Genomic DNA, 7435 nt, shown 5'->3' on the forward strand with positions numbered 1-7435 from the left:
TTAAGATCAAAGATACGAAATGTTCATCTAGATATTTTACCCTCGGTATTGGATGTAAGTTATATTGTTAAGACCCGATTGAATGAATATGTGTGCAAGTTACCTAATAGATTTACCAAGAGTCCTCTTTAGTAAACACGCAAACTTGATTACAAGATCAAGAGTTCCCTTTTCTCTATAGTTCTCGTGTTTGTAACCAAATAACTACGATATATATGCTAATCACCCAAATCGACTTGCCAAGAGTTCTCTTTAGCAAGTACTCAAACTAGAATTACTAAGTGGAGGGTTCCCTATCACCTAGACCTTTTCATTTGTGACTAGTTGATTAGCTAGATCAAAGACTTAAATACCAATTGTCTTTTGCATTCGCTCTACACAATTCATCCCTATATTGTCTAATCGTTTTGATCTAATTTACCCCCTTGGTCCGGTTTAGTAAACAATCAATCTAAGATAAGTTGATTGTAAATCAATATGATACATTAACAAGAGTTCTCTTTATCAACAACATATCAATTAATTAGATACAAATGATTTGACATCAATAAGCATGGTTCTTTAATTCAAGCTCTAATCTATCACACATAATACATTCAATCCATAAGATTACATCCAATACCTCAGTTATTAATCTAGACAAACATTATAGAGTTTAGCCAACAATCATATTAACAAACAAAATAGCAATTAATTGATAAGTAGAATTCATTGTAAGAACAAGAAATTAACCTAATAGAGAATGAATCTTGAATGGAGAAAGTGTTGAATCTTGATTCTTGGATGTTAAGCCTCTTCAAAGAGCTTGGAATTCTCCAATTTTGCTCCTAAAATCGTCTCAGAACTCCTCTGGTTCGTATCTGCTCGTATCTCTCTCAATAATACACTTTTAAAGCAGTTAAAGTTGGTCAAAAAGCAAAAGTAGGCTAAAACCTACTTCTGGACGACATCCAAGATACTGGACGGCGTCCAGTTGTAAAGGCCTGGACGGCGTCCAGTTGTGCTGAATTGTACTGTCTCATTTTTTCCAAACCTCCCTTCATTTGGACGGAGTCCCAATCATTTTGGACGGCGTCCAACATATCTGCAGCCTTGTTTTATCGTTTTAGAGAGCTAATTTGACCATAACTTGTATCGGGATCAACTATGATGAAATCACAACTTATAGAATGGTCATAATTCACCAAAACTCTTTATAAACCACTTTCCGATACAGTTTTCATACCTTTATGTATTACTTATAGAAACCGCCTTAACTATCCTTGATTCGAGAGTATTTTACACGATATTGCGAGATATATATATGATGTATTTGAGCAATATCAAGTCCCAACTAGAGATTGCTCTTCCCTTGTACATGTGTTGGACATTAATGTGTGCTTACACATTAATCATGCAATGTGTTATATTGCAAGTAAGCTTGCTAAAGCTTAAACCATATTGTTGTGCAAATATCTATATGATTGATATTAGAATAACTATTTCTTTCTATATGTGAGTATTACTTGCTACTTGCTAATATGTTTGATACTCATTAAATTTCTAACTTGTTAACATGATCTTAAAATTGCTATGTGTTATAAGTTCGAACACTAGGATTCAAATAACTAGTTTACTTCAAGGAATTAAGTGTAACATGGTTCACAAATAATAATGGTCAATAATCTATTTGGTCTTATCTAGTAACACACATTTTGTAACATGTTCAAGTACAACTTACTCTTAATGTTTAACTTAGAAAAACATTATTCAATTAATCTCTTCTTAATCTTAAAATGAATGTGATTTGTGATTAATTGAAACTAGAAAGTTAATGACATGTTGACTAGACTTTAGGATTAAACCAAATGCATTAATGAACCTAACTAAGTCTTGACCAAACTGAGATTACCCAAAATGACAATCAAGACACTTCTCCAAGAATGTCGGGTTTACCACATTTGGAGTGTTATGTCATTTTCACACAATAAGACCAAATCCCACACATTTAATGCATGTAGTACTTGTATAGGATATTGAGTTTCTTTTGCAGGTGCTAAATGAAGTAAAGATTCTAAAATATGATGTTCAAATCTGAGTTAAAAGGTTATACAATGGATACAAATTTTTGACACCGGCTTGCACTGTTGAACCACAGTCGACCGTGACAGTGACCATCTGGCAACGACTATTTTTTGAATTCCACCATAAATAGCAAGCATTAGAGAGCATTTAAAGCTGACCCTCTTGCACATTTCAAAGGCATATTTTCAGAGATCACAAGGGCTTTAATTACTATTTAAATGTGATCAAGCAAGAGAAGATTATATGATCTTATAGATGTAGAATTTGGTTGTTGTAAACTTACTAATCAAATTTGTTTATCTTGTGAGTTTACTTAGTGTGATGTATGTCCTAGAATTGTCTTAGGATTATCATCACTAATTGTGTGAGTCTTGTAACTTCAATTAGTAGAAGCATAGGCAAGCTTAGTTATCTACTTCCTTAAAGGGACTTAGGAAGTTGATTAATCTTTAGTTGGAGATTAATACTTGTCCAAGTTGAAGACATGTTGAGCTAGGTTGGAGTTGGTCTTTCAAAGAGTTATAAAGATTAGGGTTGTTGTCTACCAAAGAAGTTGAAGACTTGTAAATCGAACCTCCACCGGGTTTTGAGAAAAGTGCTTAGTGAAGCAAGAAATCCCGATTAGTGTAATCGGGGAGTGGATTAAGGTAGATTAGTTAACATCCACTCGAACCACTATCAATCCTTATGTCTATGTTCTTTACATTACTTTACTTATCATTTTGAACATAAATATCACACACATCAAGTTTGAGTTGAATTGGTTGATCATACTTAATCAAGTTTAGTGATCAATCGAAAAAGTTTTAAAAATGTATTAAGTAGCTATTCACACCCCTCTAGTTAATTACAATTGGTATTAGAGTGGTTGCTCAAATGATTGCTCTATAAACATTTTTGGTTGCGTCAAAATTCTTTTTGTGCAAAAACTCGAGTCAACGATTCTCGGATCAACTCAAACTATGAGATACTTAGAAGAATTGGTGAAAGAAGCACCAATCTTTGATAAAGAAAATATTGATGTGTTGAAATTAAGATTTGAAGATTATCTCAAATCTAAGGATTACTGCTTGTGGAGAATCATCAAAGTAGGAGACTTTGTTCCACAAGCTAGTTCAAGACTAGTGAAGTCAATATTTCAAAACAATGAAGTTTCGAAACAATTTGATGACATTTCACTACTTCATGGAGTTCTTCCTAATGAAGAAAGAATGATGATAAGTTCATGTGAAAATGCAAAAGAATGTTGGAATTCACTATGCTCTCAAGATGAAGAAGAAAACTCTAGGGATTTTAAGGGTAAAAGGGTATGAGAGAAATTGAAGAAGCTTAGGGATCTTGATAGAGATTGGGAAGATGCTCAAGAAAAGGGTTTGGATGGAGATGAAGATTTTTGCCTCATGGATTTTTGGAATCATCTCAATTAAGATGGTCAAATTGAAGAAGAGGTTGAATCTCCCTATAAAGAAGATGATGTCTCAAGCATGGAATGCAATGAGGTACATGTATTTTATCGTTCTAATTATGAAGAATTGCTAGATGATTAACAAACTATCAAATTGGTATACGATAGTAGTCATGACAAAGTAAAACTTTTAGAAAAAGAATTACACAAGGTTAATCAACTTAACAAAGTTCTAATTAAGGAAAACAATTCTTTGAAAAGAAAACTTAAAGAGACAACTATTTATAATTCATCAAAAGATAAATTTGAAATAAATTTGTGTCACGACTCTCTAGCAAATACAAATCACGTAATCAAAGTCCATTGTCTATTATTAAGAGAATTAAAAACATGGGAAGAATGAGTCAAACTAGCAATTCAATGGAAGGGATAAGTCAAGGATTGTGTAACCTTAAAATCAATCAAAACCAATGATCAAAATGCTAATTAGAATAACTTTTTCAAAAGACTCTAAAATAATAAAAGGTTTTTCATAAAAATGCAAAATTGTTTTTGAAAATGATTTCAAAATGAATGTTGTAGGAAGTCTACTTGTATTAGGAGTGTATGTTTAAATGAAACTATAAATTGCATGCTAAATACAAGTTAATGTGTTTTGTGTATACTATATGTGTAATTGTATATAGATATATATAAATATAGTATATTACTTGTCATTGATGATGAAACATCGGGTGGATGTGATCAATCAATGTTAGGAAAAGAAAACTTGTCCTCAAGTATTCTATAGAACCTAAGAATCGTCAAAACGCGCTCAAAAGAAGAAGAAGTAAAGAAATTCTGCATCAGGAGATCCACAGCTAAAGCACGACTGACCGCAGACTAAACCGCTGACACCTGTTCCAACCTTCTAGAAGGTTTTCCTCCACGGCTAATTCCACGGTCGACCGTACTTCAATCGTGCGCGACCTGACACTGTTTTTAATTGAATAAAACTTTCACTTTTCATTCCATTCAAAATCAATTCAAAACAAAAACTCTCTGCACGGGTGAGAAGATCGACCGCACATTAAAGAACACGCATTCCCTCCACTTCAATTCCTACTTTAGATATGATTAATCATTGATTTCCTATCATTCAATTGTGTTTGTATAATAAACTCTTCACTAATCTTGTGAAGAAACCCTAACTAGAATGTCTCTAAACCTAAATTGATGCAAACAATCAAAATTGTTCTTAAAAACAACTTAGAAACGATTGTAGTGATGTCTATCTATGCATTGATTTATCTTTGGACAATTCTTGGGTTCATTATACATCAAGGTTAGATTTTCATCGAATCATTGTTCATGTGATATAAACTACATTGTTGTAAATTGAGTATGATAATGTTAGATATCAAATTATGCTTGTGTTAATGATGATCTTAAGAATCTAGAACACATACGAACTTTGTGAAAATCATAATCTAGTTGGCTCATTGAAACTAACTGAGAGTGAAAATATGAAGAGCATTAACATCAAAACACTTAAGTGCTGATGATAATTAAGTTTGTAAAACACGTAGCCTACAATTGAAGTACATGTACACTTTGAATTAACTGAAAGTGTCATTATGCATAAAATGGCTAACCAGGGTGAAAGCCCATCCAATATCCCTCCACATCGATCAACACTAAATAGAGAAAGAGTGAGTAAATAAAGAATAGCAGAAGGAAGAAGAGTCAATGTGGAAGACTTTCCTGAAATGGTTGTAGCTTTTCAGATTTAAACTAGAATGTATTCCTTGACCTAAATGGTCCCATATATCCATCACTTGTTCGAAGCTTTTATCGAGTTTTATCTATGTTGATGGATCAGTCACTTTTAGATTAAGAGAAACAAGAACAACCATACTCCTTCACAAATTCAGAAAATTATTGGGCGTTCTGACAAGTGGACAAAGGTTCTTCAACACAGGACATAGTCTTACCAATCTTCCAGGCTTCATTAATAGAGATGTGGCAATTTAAACACTATGTGAAGATGATGCTCTAAGAGAAGAGATCATCAATCGGGGTGTACTAGGCAAACATTTGCAAAAAAAGTTCCGTTTATGGAACAAAGTGATCGATTATAATATTTATTGTAAAATGGGAAATCACTCACATGTTCATGCTGTTCAAATGGCTCTCCTTTGGTGTCTGGAAATGGAAGAACTGGTTGACATGGCTTATTTATGGCTATAAGAATGAGCAATGTACCAAAGAACTCAACAAGAGCTCTTCCTTATGGAATGCATCTCACTAGGTTGTTTGACTATGGCTATAAGAATGAGCAATGTACTAAAAGTAATGGATGACATTCACATCAATCCAACTAATCAAATATTCAATCGTCATACGTTGACCATGATGGGATATGAAGATGAAGATGACTCTGAAGAGATCAAAAGGGTCTAGGAAGCAATGACTGATCAAGCATATTTTCACGAGGTCAAGGTGAACCTACGCTTGAGTGTATAATAGGGTTTAAGGACTAACAACATTCGGACCTCCGACTCTTAGTCGTGGATAACCCACATCGGTATCGTTTCGAGTCCGACAGGGTGGCCGTTTTGAGAGTCCACCAACAACCCAGCATACGGGGTTGAGTGGCCCAAAGACATGAAGGTTTTATAGTTCGAGACATACCTGAAAGTCTTTGCTTTTTAGATCGTATGAAGCTTGTTCGTACGATGATGATATGTATGATATTTGTTACGTATGAGTAATCGAATATGTTTTTAGGGTTTATGAGCTATGTATTTATAGGCTCACGAATTAGGGTTTCGATAGAATCTCTTCCCTAATTAAATGTAATCTTATCCCCAACTAACTCTCGTTATTTAAGGAAAAGAATCCGAATTGATTATACCGTACATTCTTCTAGAATATACTGGACCCTTATGCAAGTATATGAAACTCGTATCAGATGGTATAGGCGCATAGAGTGCGACTATACCCGTGCCATATGTCTTACATGGCAATTTGTGTGCAGTTCAGGGCTTTAGATGCGTAATCAGCATAGTCATGCGGATATGCGTATCATTAAGTCCCCCAGTTTGATGTTATATACAATGAAAATTAGTGTATGACAGTGAACTAGTAAGAAAACGTACACATAATGAACCACAACAATACCCTTGAACCAAATTAGCACGCTTAATATTTCCGCTAAAAATCCTAGTTGGATTCTAAATGTAATCGGACAGTGCATAAGATTATTTAAATATATATTCGTAACCGGATACTGTATTAGCATTAAATGCAATGTATGCGTGCAGTCACTAAACTGTCTTTTCGGCTGCATTTCCTGCACCCGAGGTGACAACTGTCACTGTTTACCGAAAAGGTAATCATTGTATTTATGCAATCGCCTGTTGATGCTAACGTGCACTGGACATCTTAACAAAGTGTTTAGCCTAAGATATATACACGTGTACGGCTATGATTATACCCTTGTTACTTTTTGACTCCCGTATTTTCTCTATAAATAGGATTTTGGCTTTTTCGTATCTCACAATCTTTTCCATTTAAAGTCATTCAACCCTTTTCATCTTCTCTGCCAAACCTTGTACCTGATTGTAGAAAATGTATGTATCATACTCTTGTACTTTGTTATACTATGTAACCTTAGTTACATATTTTACGTATTACTCATATGTTGTTCTGATTTTTATTTTATAGATGAAGATGGAATCATATGCACCCATTCTTGCCACCGATTCCGGTAACCTTACTAGTTCGTCACCGGTTAGTCGTTCCGATACGATACCTTCATTATATCGAACTTCTGATGCCAGAAGCTTGGGTAACCACAGGAGGTTACTTGATGAAGGTATTAATTTTGACCGTCTGACCTTTTATTGAAACTCGACTTTAAGTTTCTACACGCCATTTTTATCTTATTTGCAGGTCCAAGTGGTGTATCCCATCATTCTAAGC

The sequence above is a fragment of the Rutidosis leptorrhynchoides genome, chromosome 5 (genome assembly GCF_046630445.1).
Source record: "Rutidosis leptorrhynchoides isolate AG116_Rl617_1_P2 chromosome 5, CSIRO_AGI_Rlap_v1, whole genome shotgun sequence".
NCBI classification, from domain to species: Eukaryota; Viridiplantae; Streptophyta; class Magnoliopsida; order Asterales; family Asteraceae; genus Rutidosis; species Rutidosis leptorrhynchoides.